Here is a 19,899-nt window from a genome sequence, read left to right on the forward strand (position 1 = left end):
AAAGCATCTGAGGGATAAGAATGTTCCAGGAGCATCAAAGCTGTCTATTTTGAGAATCAATATTGCAGTGGAGGTTGCAGGGGCGATTGGGTATTAGTATAACAAAAAAAACACCTTCCACCATGGACACCCAAGCACTGCCTCTATAATAAAAAGATCAGATCACCTCACTAGCACCTCCCAACTAAAATTCATAAGATACCCAAACAAGCTATCATTACACCCCTACTAAGAACTTTGGAAGCCTCGCAATCAAAGAAACAATGAGGCCCTGGGCAGTTTCTACGAGAGGCAAGCCAGTCCTTCAACTTCTACCATGTCACAAGCTGCCAATAGTTCAATCTCTCAAAATACGTGTAATCAGTTACACCACCATAATATGAAGTTAGGGCCATGCCCGAGCAAGCCGTTAGGGCAAGTAGAACGTGCAGGATTCGTGTTCACCCACATTCCAGTGCAGGGTAGGGTAGGGTCCCACAAGGGTCCTCCTTCCTTTCATGGGTAAAGATCAAAGAACATAGATTGGCACAAGAATTCCTTCTGCTGAAGGTCCATGGGTCCAGATCAAACTTCACCAGCAACGTAGGGAGCTACAATACTAAGATTTAAAAAGACAGTGAAATATGAACTGCTCAAACTATATTTTACTATATAAAATGCTGGAAGGACACCCTCAAAGTCCCAAAGGTCACTGCAGACTAACAGACATCACTCAAAACACTACGGACAATTACACAGTAAGAAGACCTCATATTACTCCAAAGGACAAAGGACCCTCCCCTCCTTTTAATCTTACTGTACCTCTCCCACCCTTTCCTTCTGCTTCCCCTTTGTCCACCCCTAAAGTGATTTGTTGTGCATGTATGCACAATAAGTAAGTCATACATTCAGAAATATGGTTCAAGAATAATTGAAACACTATGCAAGTTATGGGACAGACTAAGTGATTATGTGCAGGCAACAGTGCATATTATGCTTAGAAACTATTTGTGGTTGGCATCTCACTTTTGTGGTCAAGTAGGAGAATCCACTTCCTTTAGGTGCCAAGAACAACATTGTTGCATCTAAATATGTGTCAACATTGCCAGCCACATGCGGCTAAACAAGCTAAGGTTTCAAACTTCTACACCCAGCCTTACTGTGCACCAGAGACAGCACTCATGGTCATCCACCTTGCCAGAGATACTTGTGCAGGACCAGACAGTGGATTAATCTGCAGCTAAGAAGACCACGACTTAATACCTGGAACAGGTTGGCTTTAAACCCTAGAGGAATCACTCTTTGCACTTGCATGTGGTTTGCATGCAAGATGGCAAGTGCAATACTCCCCTCCCCATGAACTATACTGGGAATGCACTGAAAGGTCCCACCTCGAAATACACAACAATATTCATCCTAGTAGCCTCTCCCGTAACACAAAAGAACACTATGTGAATTTACTCATTAAGCAAACACTGCCCAGCAGCCTACGGTGCATTTTAGGAGCATTTTAAATCCAATTCACAATTGTGGATCCAACAGTGAGGTTTTCCGCCAGCTGCAGAGGTATTTATTGTTGCTCCCTTAAGCAGAAGGCAAGGCACGTTTAACAGATTTGTAAGCTTTCATTAAGCTGCTGAGGGTCCGGCGGTCTTAAATGAACTGTATCCCATGATTCTAGGCCTTGAACGTAAAGTCCAAATAATTCAGCGAGGCAAGGGCCCCCTGTTGATGCACACTAAGCTACGTAAATGAAAAATAAAACTGATCTTTGAGGAATCCATTAGTCACACAGCATGGTTGTCTATCACAAGTTCAAGAACAGAGGGGCACATTTATAAGGAAACGGGCAGAGTTCCCAAGAAATATCCCTTTCTCAAGGACTTTGGATTACTTTAATGAATTGTTCAAAGCAACGTTTAAAACCATTTCAATCTCGAAACCGAGGCTATGCACACCAGATCAGTGTCCTTGTGCAATACTCCAAAGGAGAGAGCTTTTTTTTGTAAAAAATTCTAGACCTTACTTTATTCCTTCTCATTCTCTGCCTCCTCAACTCCATTTGCTTCCATCAATTCTCATCACATAAAAAAAAAGAATGTACATGATTTATAAGTTCTTCTACACGCATACTCCGTGCTGGAAATGGAAATTACTAACTGTGGGATCCTACCAGCCAATGGGGAGAAATGTTTTGCCAGATCTCGGATCCTGGTAAATCCAGCCCAATGACCTGTGCTGCCTATACGGAAGCTACTGGTAATCATCTACACTGTGCAGATGAACAGCGTCAAATAGAAGTAACTGAACTGGGAAGGAATTTGATACACATGTGTGCTTGGTTTAGCGTCTGCAATGAAAGACAACTTGCGGACTCTAAAGAGTTCCACGGCAGTAAGTGCAAACGTTCCTTACCATTGTGTCACAAGTTAGCCAACCCTATCTACATACATAGCTCCAAGTAGGCCACAAGTCCTTCACATGGTCTGTCCGTGTGCACCAAACTCTTGACACGTTCGGTCTTCGATCCCCAAGCTTCTCGCAATGTCACGTCAAGGGTCCCACATCTGCTCTAGTGTGTGGAAAGGCTGTGCTGGGGAAATTGCTCTGAGCAGCGGAAGGCATCAAGTTCTCCCTCACTGAGGAAAAGCCACAGATGACTCACTGTCTCCCTGAAAACATGGACACCCACAAAGCCTCAAGTTCTACTTGCAGATGGGCTGTTCACCTGCACTTCCTCGTTGCAGACAATTTTACAAGCCAAGAGTAATCAGTTGCTGACGTAGCAGAACTAGCGTTGTCAGCAAAGTCCACCATGAAGACTGACGGTGCCACAGAAAATCCAATACTAATCCTTTCAATGTCGAGGTGGAGGCAGACGTGAGAGTTATGACGGCAGCAGAAGCCAAGGGCGGCACACAACATGCTTAACCAACAGTCTGTACACGCACAGAGAAAGTTACCAAAGAACAAACATAGGTTAAGCTTAATGTTATCTTTATTCTGTTTGCTTTTCCAACATGTAACCCACGATAAATAGCACCGTGCGTATTTAGCAGACAAGGAAAAGGCCAATCAGGCAACAAAAGAGAATTAAGAGGAAAACTTGCAGAGCCTTTTCCTGAAAGTGGAATAAGGGGTCGAGTAAGGGAACGTGTGCGGGCAAGGTGCGTATTTAGAATCCTGCATCAAAAAATCCTTGAAGGTAAATGAATGGCACAAGGTCATAACAGCAAAAGTAGACAACCTTGCCCTTTTCTAGTCAGAGATATTAATCACACACGCTTTGCCAGCCAGACTTCGAAATCTTTCCATGGTATTCAACAGCCATGGAAGAGCAACCCTCTTGAAGGCAAGAAATTACACGTCTTATCAAATTTACAGAGCAGGGTTTACAGCAATGTAATCAGCTTTTGGAAAATGTGAAAAAAACAGGACGCAACGCATATCTACAGCTATGCGATAGTGCTTCATGACTATTTAGTGGGATAAATGGGCAGTGGGAACAAAATGGTGAGGGTCGTCAAAGGGCAAAGATAAAAAGTTTCTAAAACATTTGTCATCAAACCTGCCTGTTTTTCTTGCCTTGCAGTGTGCTGCGCTAACCTAAAGCACGTATACACCCCCGTAAGCCAGCACTATATAGAGCACCAAAGAGTCGTCGTGAACCCAGGTAAAAAAAAGTTACGTTTGGAAAGGCTCAAAGGGTGAAGATTAGGATAAGCATAGAGACAACGACCTTTCAGTCCAACATATGAAGGGAACTCTGCCCAGGCAACAGGTGATGGATTATTCCATACAACAAACTGCTCTAATCCCCTAGCAAAGATAAAGCTGGGTCTCCAATGAATTGTTGAGCTCCTGCTTCTGTCATTTGCACGTTTCCGGCAGCCTGTTATGAAATTATACTATGCAAATGTTGCTGCTGCCAGGTACAGTCAAAAAGCAGGATGCCCTGGTCTAAGATCCAGGGCACATGTCCAGCATCAGGAGGAATAACCGTTAGGCCAGGACTCTTTGCCAATCAAGGAGTTCAATTTTGACCCGAGAGAACAATCCTCCAATATAAAAGTGAAAACTCCCTTCTCAAGAAACAATGTCATACTTGCACTCCGAATCGGGATTATTGAACCCTGTACCAAGGATAGTGACCCAGACCTGCTACCTAAAGGGCAGAATGCTCTACCTGGGCCCCAGCATACGGTTCCCATGCTCGCTGTATCTCCACCATGCTTGCTCCCTTAACCAGACCTTGACACAGAAGGATTTGAGAAGAATAGATACTGGAAGGGAGGTGCTGAGCCCCTCCTATGGCGAGAAGCCCCAAGAGCATTGGGATTTGAAGGAATATGACTCTGCAAATGACTGAATTACAGATGTGCCCCTTTTTATTGCTTCAGCGGCACGTACAAGCCTAAGGCAGTAGTGGGCAACCTGTGGCCCTCCAGATGTTTTGGCGTATGACTCCTATGAACCCTCACCACTGACTTTGCTGCTCAGGCTGGTGGAAATTGTAGGACAAAATGTGGAGGGCTGCATGTTCCCCACCACTATTCTAAAGGTCTTGAGTCCAGATGACCATCGAGATTCTATGCCCATCAGAGCAAATCAACCTTTGAGCAAGACCAGCGTTTCCAGGCATCGGTCTACATAGGCAGGGGGCCACACCATTGGTCACGGTCCCACCACACCTCATGGCTTAAAGACAGCCTCTCCTGGCCTAACCACAAGTGGCAGCAGCAAGCAAACACTGGTGAAACCACTAATTTTGAGGTCTGACCAAAACTAGTATAGTGTGGCATGATCTCAGCGCAGCCCATTGCAAAGTCATTACATACATTTGAAAAAGTAAAGACAACAGCTAAATGCAGGGGCAACTTCCTGCTTCATAGAGCTAAACAGGTTTTCTGGGTGGGTCCGAAGATATTCTCGTTATTAAGGAAAGAGGAAGGTGTTTAACGCAGTGGGCTTGCAGAATGCAACGATGCAGTAATCCGGGAGATGGACACTTGGAGGGAAATCTGTTGACACGTTTTTCACAGACTTGCCACACCCCACCCACGCTCACTCCCTTTCCTCTACTGACAACCCCACCAAACCAACATACCTACAACTTAATTGAGCTTTTTACACTTTGCTGTAGCTTTAGGGTGCTATTTTGAGCTATATAAGCACCGAATACAACCCGTGCACAGAATCAAGAGCTACGCAAGCAACCAAACGCTACTGAACTCAGCTTAACAACGAAATGTTAGAAGGAAGCAGAACAAAGTGTACTGGCATGCCTGAAAAACAGGCTTCACAGACCACACACACCAAGGGTTGAAGGAAAAAGCCTGCGCTTGATGAAATCGTGTCTCTGTTTTGCTGAGGGCTTAGGGAAACGGGGACCAAGTTTTAGACCCCTGCGAGACCATGAAACGGAGCTAGGTGCATTTAGCACTAATGCGAATGCTGCACACCATACACCTCCCACCCCTCCCCAAGTAAATAAGGACTGTTTCCTTTGACTGCACTTACTACGATCTGCTTCATTTAGAGCCGCGCCTTACGTACCGGTTCACAAAAAAAAATACACTGCCATTAGAAATATGTAGATTGGAAAATCTCCCACCGCCCTAACACTGTTGACTTAGCCAAGATAACACCACGCATCCCATCCAGGATATCCTGGTTGGCAAGAGGCAGCCATGTGTTAACCAAACAACCCAGCCCTTCTGCTTCCTGCAAAAAGATATAGCAAAACAAACTAGGCACATGGATCGTTGGTGATTTTCAGGGCGCGTGGGAAGTTTGAGCAATGTAAAAAAAACAACAAAAAAACAAACATGCACCTCACGCTTTACACAATCCCTATGCTGTATAACTAAAACCATCCAGCTTTTCTGATTCAGGTACCCTCATAGTTTGTACAGGTTATGTTAATATGATTTTGTGTTTATGCCATTGTAGTTTCCAAAGGCCTGTCCTTTCTGTAAAATGCTGTATTGTGCCCATTCCCAGGGTAACTAGACCCAAGTCTGCTGGAAGAAATAGTATGAACTGGTTTAAAGGTAAGAGGATGGGGAAAAGGGGGCAAAGAGGTTGCAGATGGAGGAAGGGGATGAAGCGGGGGGGGCGAATGTTAAGTGGTTATACGGAGGACTCAAAATATGAATCAGCAGATATGTAATTAAGCCAAGAAAGATGGTCACGGTTCCAAAAAGATTTTTTAAGTAGTGTGGTTTGACGTCGCATTTTAATCATCTGCCATTCATTTGTTCTCTCCAATCCTTATAGGGGCCATAGATCAAAGCAACATCTGCATGAGGCCAATTCTATACTCAAAATGTAAGGGATTCACACACATCAGCCCACATGAAAAACCTGCTAAACGCAGGTATGAAAAATTGTTCATGTGAGATTTCAAATTCTGATGGCAGCTGGTCTTAAGGATAGGGCGAGACCAAACTGGTTTTCGCACACTTACACAATACCGTAACTGCTGCGTTCCCCCAAGCTTGAGAAAACGGTACTTTTCTTGATAATAGATAGCAATGTATTACATAAAGTTCATACTTTCGTACATTCAAACCAGACGGTGGTTAAGTGACACAACCACTACATTTCAGGCTTTGAAATCTCAACCACAATACTTTAAAAACAGACTATTTTTGCCAAGACAGAGCAGATATTGCAAGGTATTAGATAATACGCATATAGGAAAAAAGCCCCCACCAACCTTCTGACCGTAGAAGATGCCTGCAGTGCTACAAGACCACAACAGTGGCAGTGGCATACTATGCTAATGAAAATAACATTTTTTGTTTAATCTTAGTAACCAGTACTTGTACAATGAGGAATACATTGTTATTGTGTGCTGAAAAGCAAGGTTTGTCTTTGCAAATTCTTCCAGCCTGGTTTTGGAATTTTGGTTTAGAATAATACATTGAGGCAATAAAAGGACACTGGGCAACGCACAACTGGGTTCAAAATCGACAATGAGCAATATGCTTTGGCTAGTGGTTTAGTGGTCTAAGGCATGGTGACAAGACAACAAAATGTGACCCAACAGTAACAATAAAATGATTACAAAAGGGTCGAACTTAAAGACAGCCACCGTCTGCTACACCGAAAATCACAGATCAGAGGTTTGTCCATGAACTGCCCTAACTTTACTATTTTGGTAAAATAGTCCTTCTCACTCAATTATTATACTATTGCGCCTTCCTTTTGTGCAGCAGAGGCCTGCACTAGCACGCTTCACACACAGGAGAAAGGGGGTGATAACGTGCACAGTGCCCAGTTCCCTTGACTGCCATCCACATAGGGCTCCAACAATGATACCTCATACTGTAAACGGATCACTGCCGCCAAATGAACAGGCATGTCATTCGACTAAAACACCCCATGCGCAATTGTGCACATGTGGGAACACCCCAGAGCGTATGCTCACGTGCGTTCCAAAGTGAATCAGCTTTTTCCCACTGAAAGAAAAAACAGCAATGATTCCAAGCTAAAGTAGTGGAGAGTGGTGGAAACACCCCGAGAGGGAAGGAAAGTTCACAGATTTCCATGAAGAACAATAAGAATGCATCCAGACTGTCAGCTGTGTGTCTACCTAGGAGCTGCTTTAACCATTCAGCCTTTGGGTCTGAATGCCAACATAAGAGCAGTTTCTCCAGGGGCGTGGCTGGCGGGCGCCCAATGTAGAGCAGGACTACTGAAGCTCCCGCCGCCGCCCGCATGATCCTGTGAAACTATCCTGGTTAAGATAACCCGTCGATATGTAAACCAGATCTGGGCAGGTGAAGGTGTGCTGCATCGGAATTCCGGTGAGGAAGGGCCTTCACCAGGATCCGTGCAGTGTTGAAAAAGTCATGCAGAGCGCCAACAGAGCCCACAAGAAGGCCAGCATACAGCAGTGACAGCGCCACCAACAAGTCAAGTCGGGTCACAGGACCCTGGCCTCAAGCGGTGTGCAGTGACCCTGAACCGCAATTGTATCCGTGGAGCCTCGCACGGAAGACCTCGTTCGGCGTGGCTTTAAAGCGGTGATCACCGGGAGGAGGGGCCTGAGGGCCATGGAAATGCACCTGGCTTTCCTAGCAGGCAGCGGAGGCGTTGCACACGCAGGAAGAAAGGGGCCCTTGAGAACGGGGTTCAAGAACTGCTGCAGCACCACCAGCAGGGGACTGAGGAAGTGTCCCGGCCAAGCCACTTGATTAGCGGCAACTCGTAGCAACCCAGTGGGCCTTTGCTCCTCCAGTTGACAACCTGGCCACACCGAGCACTGCCAGCCGTGGGGCACTAGCCATAACATCAGAGAGCACCAGAGCTGCTGGACACAGTCCCCAATGTCACACAAGCATCCAGGCTGCGTGGTAATCTACAGTGACTGCAGGTTACAAGGTAGAAGCTCAAGGCAGCAAGAGCGGCCCATGCTACACCTCACCCATAATTCAATCCACAGCCCTGTTGGAAGGAGGGCATAGGGTGGGGCACAGAGCTGCAAGGAAGACAAGCACATAATAGGACAGCCACAGGGCGCATACGCACCACCTGGAGCATTGGACCTTAATAGCGCACCACAGGCCATCTGGGCTCCCTGGTGGGAAGCAGCCGGGCGAGCAACCAAGCAGAGGAGGAGGAGGAGGAGGAGGAGGAGGAGGGACTCATAATACGGGGGCCGAGGGAGGCTAGAATATGAGGGGGCTTGGCGGGAACCTGGGTTGACCCCTGAGAATAAGAGACTGTTGCAATCCCCAGGTGGGCAGAAGCCTTAGGCACGGCCGAGACCAGCCCCGCCATTGGTGCATTCTCCCTGGTCACTCTGCAAAGAGGGACTGTAGCAAAGTAAGTGACCTTGACCAGAGACCAGCTCGCCTTGAACTCGTGCTTCTCAGACAAGTAAGCAGGCTCTGACTAATGTTGGTTGTACTAATTAAATGAGTTGTGTTAGCTGCAACGTACAAAAAGGAAACTCTAAAATGGCTACAAAAAATGAGCGATACAACTCCCACTTACATTAGATTATGTAGTCAAGTCTACGATGCAATAGTTTGACTTGATGGGACCCAGTCATCACTTGTTTGATCAATTTAATTTGATGTATGCGACAAGGCCGTACACTAGCCTTGCCAAGAGGGGTTGCAAGCCCCTCTTTGCCGGTAGTGGGAGGCCTAGCAGGAAGCACGGTGGCAGTTGTGAGGGTCCGAGTTCCTACCCACACACCCCCTTGTATCCGAATGCTTTTATGCAGCTCACATGTCTCATCATGCCTCCTTCACAAAATGTTCAGACTCTTTACTTTTCCCAGATTCAGCAAAATGGCCACCAGCCAAGATCACCAGCATCAGAGCAAGAAAACCTCGAGCGCCACCTGCGCTCCGAACATCATTAGGGGCCTGTAACACAATCAACATCAGCGCCACACCCCTCGTAGTGATACCAGTGTCCTGTGCCAGGCGGGAGAGACCGCAGAGAACATGCACACCTGCAGAGCACAAACTATGCTATGGCAGGTGCCGCATACAATGCTTGCTGATGCTGGCAGCATGGCACCGCCTTCCAGTAGTGTGTGCCCTAGACCACCAGGGACATTATAAAAGGGTTTGGACCCTCATCAAGAGTGAACTTAACTTGGGGGAAACAGGAACCAATCCCCCTAACACGCACCTGGACACTAAATGCCACGTATCCCCCCCCCCCCCATGTGTATTCTGTGACGGGTCCATGAAGAGAAAAGGGGTGGGGTATACACCGCCATTTAACATTTCTGCTGACCATGTCAGACTTCGGGAACAAGAAACAGGGACAGCTGAACAGGGGGATTGAGAAAATGGCAAGAAAAGGGAGGGGGGGGTTAAAGTAAGGGTGGGAATCTGGGTTAGTCAGGCGAGATTATTTTTTCCTTTAATTAAACGGACAGAAATGTCTTTTTACTGTCCATCACATGGAGCGCCACCCCAATCAGACCAGCAATCCAGACGCATCATTCCATGCGAATGCAGACTGTTAAATGTTATCCATTGCCTACAAGAGGTAGACCCGCGTACCAGAATGGGGCAGGGCTTAAGGCCCATTTTATGATTTCTGATGCAAAAGCCAGACCAAGATGAGACAGAGAACCAATCAAGGGGTAAGGATTATAGAGGACTGAAAAGATCATGGTAGTGTGGATTGTTTAGGTAAGGTCAAGGCAAAGGAAGACAGACTGATCAGGGCCAGCCTTAGGGCAGGGCGGGCTGGGGGTTTGCATGGGGCACCATAGCCCCCCAGGGCTCCATTAGCCCGCCAAGGCACCAGCCCGGGCGGGGGAGCCTTTCAAGGGCTACCCTGAGCTGGCGTGGTGGGAGAAGTGTCCTTTTGAAATTAAATGCGCTTGCGAGAGAGAGCACATTTAACAATAGGGTTTTGGGCTCTTGGTTTGGTGAGAATGGACAAACTTATGGTTTCAGTACAGATGCCTCTATATGGCATAATGAAGCTTTAAAGATTGATAATAGATGTCTTAATTGGAAAAGTTGGGTTTCAAAAGGGATTTTGAAACTGGGGATGTTTTGGATGGGACTCGGATGTTGAGTTTTGAGGAGTTAGTAGATAGTAATTTCTCTTAGACTCAAATTAAATCTAGGTATTTGAGTTTGGCAACTGGGATTAATCAGAGGATCGCTATGGCGGGAGGCACACTTGGGAAGAAGCCTGAGGTTAGTAAGTTACTGGATGGTCAAGAGTATGGTGCACAAACTTAGATGAATTTCATGCCCATGAATGCAAAACATTTGTTGGCATGGGATGGGTTGAGAGTTACTTGGTCGAATGATGTCAGTAGGGTAATCTCTGATACTGATTGGAGTGATATTTTAAAAGGGGGTGTGAATTTAGGGAAAGATATGAACTTGCGTCTGATTCGGCAGAAGATTGTATTGACTCCTGTGAAAATGTTTAAGTTACAATTGAGTTTAGATGACTTGTGTTGGAGCTGTAGTGCAGATAGAGGTACTCTTTTACATCTACTGTGGGGATGCCCATGGGTACTGTCATTTTGGAGTGAGGTGATAGATAGAATTGATTTCATTTTTGGGATAAGTTTAATCAGATCTGCAGCTAATATAATCTTGCTCTCACATGTTGAAAGGGGTGTTCAGATTAGAAAGCATAACTTTTGGATTGATAGAGCACTGATGATTGCGATTAGATTGATTCTCAGGATCTGGAAAACTAGAAGAAACCCAGCGTTGAGGATTGGTTGATGGATTTGAGGGTTTTATCTCGGTATGATAAGGTTTCGTTGAAAAATAGAGGCAAGGAAGATGAATATTTGTAGCTGTGGGGGATCGTTTGATGCCCTCTATGATTGACTTTATATTCGGTGGATAATTAGAGGGTAGGATAAGGGGGTGTTTTTTTTTTTCCTCTGATGTTTGGTTTTGTCTTTGTGGTATTTTGTGTGTATTAGGTATAATATTTAGCGGGGTTCATTTAGATACGTTTTGCATGGTTGATTTTATTATTGGATTTGGTTTAAATGGTTTGCTCATGACTTTCATTTGAAAATGAATACTGCAATGTTAGTTTGATCCTATGTAGAACTGCTGTATTGTAAACCTAATAAAACAGAAATTAAAAAAAAAACAATAGGGTGCTAGTAATCACCTCCCTGCTCCGGCGGGGGAATGGGGAGATAATTATATAACTAGGGTGCCGCAGCACCCCATTGTTGTTAAATGTGCCCGCTCCCACGAGCGCATTTAATTTCAAAAGGATGCCTTCTCCTACCACGGAAAATAAACATTTGGCGCCCCCCCAATTGACCAAGGACGTGAGGGGGGCGCCAAATTGTTTTTTCTTTTGCCCGGAGTGCTGCCGCCACAAAGGCCGGCACTGTGACGGAGGACAAAGCAGAGGAAGAACAGTAAAGCCGCACATGGCAGAGAACTGTTGAAAGTGAGGTAGGTATTGATTCTTGAGAGAAAGTAGAATACTTGGGTGTGGGAATGCATGCAAGTGAGTCCAAGTAAGAAGGTAGGGGTGTGAGCGAGTGGCTTGGGAAGGTGAACAGGACAGTGAAAGGAGGATGACTGTGGAAGAAAGTTTGGGTGGAGTATAGTGGGGCGAGAAGAGGTAGAGAAATGGAAATTGGCAGGGTGTGGAAAGGAGTAGTGAATGGAAGAACAAAGGGAACAAAGGGATAGAGAGGAAGAGGGAGCAAAAGTGAAGGGTAGAAGAATGGAGGAGAAGAGGAAAAAGGCATAGAAGAGATAGAGCATGAGGGAAAGGAATATGAAGGCGTGGAAGGTAAATATTGAGTGAGACGTGGGCGATTTTAAGGCACCACTTCTTGATACTATTCCTATTGTGGGACCCAGGTTAGGATCCACTAGACTGATGCCAAATGTAATCCGTAACCTCTTCTACCCGATTTGGCTGAATATCTAGGGATTTAGGTACCCCCTGGGGTTGGGAGAGGAGAGAGGAAGAAAGGGAGAGAGGGAGAGAGGGAGAAGAGACCCATTTACATGTCAGTAAAAATAAACTTGAATGGTCTCTGAGGCTAGGAGTAATTCTTGTGTGCCATCTGTGACACATGGTGTCAAAAGTGGGATCCTGTAGACCCTGACAAAGCGGTCACCCAGTAAAAAAGATGAGAAGTCAAACAGGAAACTCCTGTGTGAGCTCCTGCACAGAGTACTGGGACAGAAGTCTGTGAGAAAGGAGTGGCGTTGGCATTCATAAATCATAATCCAGCACCAGAGATATGCAGGCCCCTCTGAGGTGGCAGACGCGTACTGAGAATTATGCAATACCGGTCAGTCCACCCGAGGGACATATAACCCTGGATATGGAGGCATTGAAGAGTCTCTTGGACCAAATACGGGAAGCCAGAGAGAAGTCAACCAAGACGAGCACAAACTAGCTAAGCAAACTGGATTGTCCAGAAGGTAAACCTGCATTCCACTGACGGAGAAGACCATCCTCCTCAGCCAAGGACAAAGAAATTGCAGAACCCACAGTAGCCAAAAAGGGCACTCTTCTTCAGGATCAATACTCCCTCTAAACACATGGAGGACCCAAAAGCCCCGAATTTAGCCAGCTCATTATCAGGAACATTTGAAAGGGCTGGGGTAATTGCCAAGAGATAAGAACCAGTCATACCTCTGACAATCCTACAGAAAATGGCTACAGGAGAATATTTCGCTGCTTTTTTCATACACTCATAAAGGGTTGCGGAAACCTCAGGATGGCACCACGATGGTTGGATCTAGTATACTGTCCTGCTAGTGACTGGAGAAGCCCAACACACTTGCCAAGCCTTAAACCCAGATGAGAGAACCAGATCTGAAGAAAGGTATCCTTGATTGATTAGGACAAGACTGGGATCACCACCACTTTCGACACTTCAGTCTGTGTCAATGTAAGACTCCCCGACAGTTGCCCTATCAAATGAGGGCTCTACTAATAAATAATGACAATGCATTACTTACCGTAAAAGCATTTCTGATGGTTGTATCTGCTTAGATTCACATTCTGTGCATAGGTCCGACATTCCAGTGGTCACTGCGGAGTATTGCATTTTGTTTTTCGTAGTCGAAAAGGGGACGTCGACAAGGCGTGTCTGTAACACTATCCCTATAGTGACATGCGTTGTACCCACAATCCCTCACGCGTCGAGGTCCCTCTGTTTGTATTTTTTCTGCCCTGAGGGAGCCTTCTATACGTGAGTGAGTACAGAAAAGAGAGAGAGATGTAGAAGATGTCTATGTTCCTTCCATCCGAGCGGGGAGGAAGGGTGGGCGCATGTGAATCTAAGCAGATACAACCATCAGAAATGCTTTTATGGTAAGTAATGCATTGTCTTCTGATGTTTGTTAATCTGCTTAGAATCACATGCTGTGCATAGACTAGCGAGCAGTACCCGGAGTTGGCGGTGGGTTATGAGAAGGAACAGTAGAGAAAAGATGTCTTAATACTGCCTGTCCCACCTGGGAGTCAGATCTAGAGTGTGCATCTAGACAGTAGTGTTTTGTAAAGGTGTGCACAGAACTCCAGGTAGCCGCTTTGCAGATGGACTCAAGGAGAACATTTGCAATGAACGCTATGGAAGCCCCAGTGCCTCGAGTGGAATGTGCTCTTGGCTTGAAGGGTAGTTCTCTCTTAGCAAGAGTGTAACAGAGAGTGATGCATTGAACAATCCATCTAGATATAGTGGACTGTGAGACTGCATCTCCTTCTCTTCCTGCTGCCATTGAGACAAAGAACGGATTAGTCTTTCTCAGTGGTCTAGTTCTTTCCATGTAGAACATGACAGCTCTGCGTACATCTAGTGTATGCAGACTTTTTTCTCCCAAGCTGGAAGGGTTTTGAAAGAACGTTGGTAGTTCTATTGACTGGTTTACATGAAACTTCGAGATGAATTTTGGTGCAAACCTTGGGTGTGTGCGTAGAACCACCTTATCTTTGTGAACTGTTACGAAGGGGTCTAGAAAATAAATAGCCTGTAGTTCACTTACTCTCCTAATGGAGGTGATGGCTATTAGGAGAGCAGTCTTAAGAGTGAGGTCCTTAAGAGTTGCTTTGTGCATGTGTTCAAAGGGAGGGACCATGAGTCTAGACAGTACCACATTCAAGTCCCATCCGGGAGCTGTGTTAGCTATCGGAGGGTGTATTCTCTTAACCCCCTCCATGAAGGCTTTGATAACTGGTATCTTCCACCACAACACTTTAAGTTGGGAAGTGGTGTATGCAGAAAGTGCCGCTAGGTGGACTTTAATGGAATTGAACACTAGACCTGAATCCAGTAAATGGGTCAGGTACAGAACAATGTTCGTGGGAGAGCAGTCAACCGGGTTGATGCTCTTACCTCTACACCAGATGACAAAACTTTTCCACTTGCTAGAATAGCAGTGGCGAGTATTAGGTTTTCTGGCTTCCCTGAGGATGTCCATACATCTCTGCGGGAGTTGTAGATGTCCAAACTCTATGATCTCAGGAGCCAGGCTGCTAAGTTCATGGTCTGAGGGCATGGATGCAGTGTCCTGCCCTTGTCCTGTGACAGCATGCTGTACAGGCAGGGAAGTCTCACTGGGGGAGATAGGGACATCTCCATCAACTGAGCGAACCATGGCTGCCGGGCCCACATTGGGGCTACTAGTATCATGGTAACCTGTTCCTGGTGCATCTTGTGCACCACCTTGTTGAGGAGGGGAGTCGGGGGGGGGGGGGGGGGAAGGCGTAAACAAATTTCCCTGACCATTGAATCGACAGACCGTTCCCCTTGGACTGGTTTTGGGGGTACCTGGAGGCGTAACTTTGGCATTGTGAGTTCTCCAGGATTGCAAACAGGTCTATTTCCGGGAATCCCCATTGCGTGAAGACGTCTAAGACGATATCTTCGCGCAATTGCCATTCGTACTCTTCGGGCAGGGGGAAGTCTCTGCTGAGTTCGTCTGCTAGCAGATTGAGTTCCCCTGGTATGTGTTGTGACAGTAGGAACATGTGTTTGAGAGCCCACTTCCATATATTCTGGGACAGCTTGGACAGTCCTGGAGAGTGGGTTCCCCCCTGCTTGTTGATGTAGTACATGGCTGTGGTGCTGTCTGTAAGGACCATCACTGTCTTCCCTTGAAGGTGTTCCTGGAAGGCTTTTAGTGCTTTGAACACCGCTAGTAACTCCAGAAGGTTTATATGCTTGGATGCTACGTTCGGAGTCCAGACTCCGTGAGCAGTCTGATGGGATAGGTGAGCCCCCCCATCCTGTGAGGGATGCGTCCGTGGTTAGAGTGGCCTCCACCGCGGGTGTGGCAAAGGGTTTCCCTATTATCAGGTTTTCCTTTGTCCACCACCGTAGCGAGAGAACCAAGGCCTGCGAGACCACCACTAGATCGTCCCATTGTCCGCTGGCCTGACACCACTGGCTGTTGAGCCACTCTTGCATTGGGCGCAGGCGCGCGTGAGGTACCAAATAAATACACAACGCCATCATACCTAGCAAACGCATCGCTTTGCGCACCGTCACCTCTCGACCTGCCACATATTGGGGGATCTGAAACAGCATGTTTTGGACCCTCTCGTTGGAGGGGAAGACGAGGCCGTCCTTTGTTCGAATTAGAGCCCCTAGGAATTGTTTGACTTGGCTGGGGTCTAAGCTGGACTTCTTCTCGTTGATGGAGAAGCCCAGTTGGAACAAAAGGTCTACAGTCTTTTGGGTGTCTGAGAAGCACGTCTCGTAAGAATCCCCTGTTATGAGCCAGTCGTCGAGGTAAGGGTATACTGGGATGGATAACTTGCGCAGGTGGGCCGCTGCCACTGCCAGTACTTTTGTGAATACCCTTGGTGCAGATGCTATGCCGAAGGGTAGCACTCTGAACTGGTAGTGTTTTTCCTCTATCATGAACCTGAGGTATTTTCTGTGCGCTGGCAACATTAAAATATGAAAGTATGCATCTTTCATGTCTAGTGTTGTCATGTAATCTCCCTGTGATAGCAGTGGGATTACTTCCTGTAAGGTCACCATACGAAACCTCTGGGGTTTGACAAACTTGTTCGCTGGGCGCAGATCTAATACAGGGCGCATGGTTAGATCCTTTTTGGGTACAAGGAAGTACAATGAATAAATACCTTCCATTACCTGAGATAGAGGCACGACCTCTATGGCTCCTTTTTCCAGCAGTTGATCCACTTCTTGGAGAAGGATGGCGAGGTGTTCTGGTGTCATGCGGCGTCCCCTCGGGGGTCTGTATGTTGGGGAACTGTTGAACTCTATACAGTAGCCGTGGGCTACGGTGGAAAGTACCCAGCGGTCTGATGTTATTCCCTCCCATGCTGGAAGAAAGGATGTTAACCGGCCCCGACCGGCGTTGCATGGGAGGGGACGCGAATCTTCGCGTCACTTGGAGGTGTTGTTGGCTTGGGAGCCTCTGGGGGTGGAACCCCGGCCTCTTCCCTTGCCACGACGTTGACCACTCTGATTGTACTGGCCGCTATTACTCTGGTAGTTGCTGGCAGAGTACTGTTGTTGGTTTTGTTGCTGGCGTTGTCCACGAAAAAAGCGCTTATTACCAAATCCCCGCCTATTAGGGGGCTTAGAAATTTGGTCTAAGGTCTTTTTAGTATCAAATTCTTTCTTCGCGTTCTCCAGCGCGTCATCCACTGCTCTCCCAAAGAGGTTGGATTCCTCTATGGGTTTATTAATGGATTCTTGTGTTTCCGCCTTAAATCCGGAATTGCGAAGCCAGACGTGACGCTTCAGAAAAATTCCTTGTACCAAAGTGCGGCCAGCTGTCTCTGCTGCATCGAGGGCATTCTTGACGATGCTTTGATTGACCAGAGAGCCCTCGTTAACTGTAGCCAGTAAACGAGTCCTTAGGTGTTCGGGGACTTCTTCGATGTCCTGTCTGAGCTTAGCCCATTGAGCATCGGCGTAGCTTGCCAATAGGGTATTATTGTTGGCGATTCTGGTAGAGAATGCTGCAGAGGTGGTGATTCTCTTGGCTAGGGCATACTGCTTCTTCCCCTCTTTATCTGGGGCTGCCTCGCTAGTAGATAGTGGGACTCCTGCCCTTTTTCTGGTGTTGGTCACGACCAGGGTGTCCGGGATTGAGTGACCCTTAATGTATAATGGGTCTGATTGAGAGGGAGAGAACAGTTTCTCAATTCTCGGATTGACCCCTCTCACCAATGCAGGAGTGGAAAGAGAAGGTGTAATGCGTCTCTTAACTGAGGCGAGGATAGGTATAACCTGGCTAGTGGGGGGTTTTTCTTTGATAATCCTCTCCACAAAATCGGTGTCTGGGGTGACGTCTCCAGTTTCGATTTCAAAATGTGCTGCTGTCTTCTTCAGCAGTGCATTGAAGGTGGGTTGATCGACAGGCGAAGGGTTCCTGACTGGTGTAGTTTCAGTCGACCTAGCCGGTGACTGCCAGGGATTTTGGTCGCCCTCGCCTGTGTCTTCCTGGAATCCTTCCTCACATAGGTTAGTTTCCTTGTGAAAAGCTTCCTCTTCTTGTTGGTCCTCAACATAGGTGAACTCATCTTCCTCTTGGAAGAAGGTGTCTTCCTCAGTGGGATTGTAAGAGTTTGTGTGCTCCTGTATGGGGCTATAAAACTTCTGGTATTTAGCCCTTGGACTCTCAAGGGGTGCCTCCCTTGGTCTCTTGGGTGCCCTGTCTTCTGGGATGGACATGAACCTATCTAGTTTGTCCATACAGGTCTGGAACCTTTCAAAGGTCCACTGAGGTCGGCCAGGATGGTCTGGGAAAGAAAAGGAGGTTTCTTCCTCCTGTAATTGTCTGGTTCTGTCCCATAACGTCGAAGAAAGAGGCCCTTCGCCTTCTGAGTAGCCTTCTTGCTGGCTAGGGCCTTCCGACGGCGTCGGGAACTGACCTGATCTGTTTTCCGGCGCATTCGGGGTATCTTTAGCCTTGTGCACGGTTTTCGGTGTTTCACTCGCCGTACGTCTTTGGCCGTCCTTAGAGGCTTTCGGCGATCATTCTCTCTTCCGAGGGATCGGTCGCCGTCGCGCTAGAGAGCGTCGAGCCTTTGCTCGTCGAGTCCCCTTGTTGGCAACGCGAGCGCTCTTGCGATGCGTGTCGCCGGAGATTTTGGTGTTAGCGCCCTTATTTTTTTAGAGTGCCCAGTTGCCTGTCGCGGAAGCGGTGGCGGGGAGGGCTGCCGACCCTTACGGTCGGTGGAAGACGTCGGTGGGCCCAGCGTCCCCGTTGGCGCTAAGGCTGTCTTCGTCTTCGACGAATGTGTGCCTGGGCGTATGTGCTTTGTTGTTTTTCTGTGTGCGTCCTTGTCGCTGGGGTGTTCATCCCCAAAAGCTGGGCGAGAGCCGGGCTTGTCGGGGCCGGGGACGGACGACGAGGAGCGAGAGCGCTCCTTTGAGAGGTCTACAGCCTCCGTTACGGGGGCCGTGTAGTCACTGTCCTCGTCACTCGGCGGCGGCAGCGGGCGAGGAGTCAGGCCTAGACATGGCGTAGGCCGCCCACCTTTTGACCCTGCGGTCCTTTAGAGTTTTGGGCTTTAGTAATTTACAGGCCGCACAGCCGTCCTCCTGGTGATCGAGGGGTAAGCAACGGTTGCACCGTTTATGCTCATCTTTCCAGGTATATTTACCCTTGCAAAGCGGGCAAAACCGAAATGGCGTCCTCTCCATAGCCGAGGGTAATAGGTGTGACTACGACCTCGAAAGAGAGGGAGGGAGAAAAAAAGGCATTCTTAAAGAAAAGAAAGACCGACCACAAAGCCCCACTCTCCCTACTGTGTAAGGCCGGCGAGGCCAGGCCACGTGTTCGGCAGCGCCAAAGGATCTCCTCCGCTCATCCTTCCGTCGAAGATCTTGCTCGGCGGAGAAACGGCTCTGCGTCGAGGGAGGGATCTATCGTTTTTGGTATTAATAACAAACGACCAAAGGTCGAAGAAACTATTTGGCAATGTCTCTGGAGGAGCTCTGCATAAAGACGACCAGTAGCTGGGCGGAAAAAAACAATCTGAGGGACCTCGACGCGTGAGGGATTGTGGGTACAACGCACGTTACTATAGGGATAGTGTTACAGACACGCCTTGTCGACGTCCCCTTTTCGACTACGAAAAACAAAATGCAATACTCCGCAGTGACCACTGGATGTCTGACCTATGCACAGCATGTGATTCTAAGCAGATTAACAAACATCAGAAACTACTTTACTATATATATGGATGACAGCCAAGACATGTGAAGGACATGTTGATACTGGAAGAGGAGGGGTGTTGGTCAGAGGGAGGCCGAGGGAGTGGGGGGCGAGTGAGTGTCAGCAAGTCAGGGCAGGGAGCAAGGATTTGGGGCTAGTTGTGGTGCAGGCGGCTCATGTCAGAGCGGGCGCATGGGGAAATCGGGACAGGTCACATAGGGAAATCAGGGCGTGGCATAGGAGGGGGCTGGGGGAAGTCAGGGTGCCA

The 19,899-nt window shown here is 47.5% G+C and overlaps 1 protein-coding gene across 1 annotated transcript in view; it reads right to left on the reverse strand.

Moving 5' to 3' along the window:
- The window catches only part of CPD (carboxypeptidase D), a 750,705-nt gene that overhangs the window by 653,043 nt on the left and 77,763 nt on the right, over window positions 1-19,899 (reverse strand). The gene's annotated exons all lie outside the window — the stretch shown is intronic.

This window comes from Ambystoma mexicanum, chromosome 9 (genome assembly GCF_040938575.1).
Source record: "Ambystoma mexicanum isolate Mex_15411 chromosome 9, UKY_AmexF1_1, whole genome shotgun sequence".
NCBI lineage: Eukaryota > Metazoa > Chordata > Amphibia > Caudata > Ambystomatidae > Ambystoma > Ambystoma mexicanum.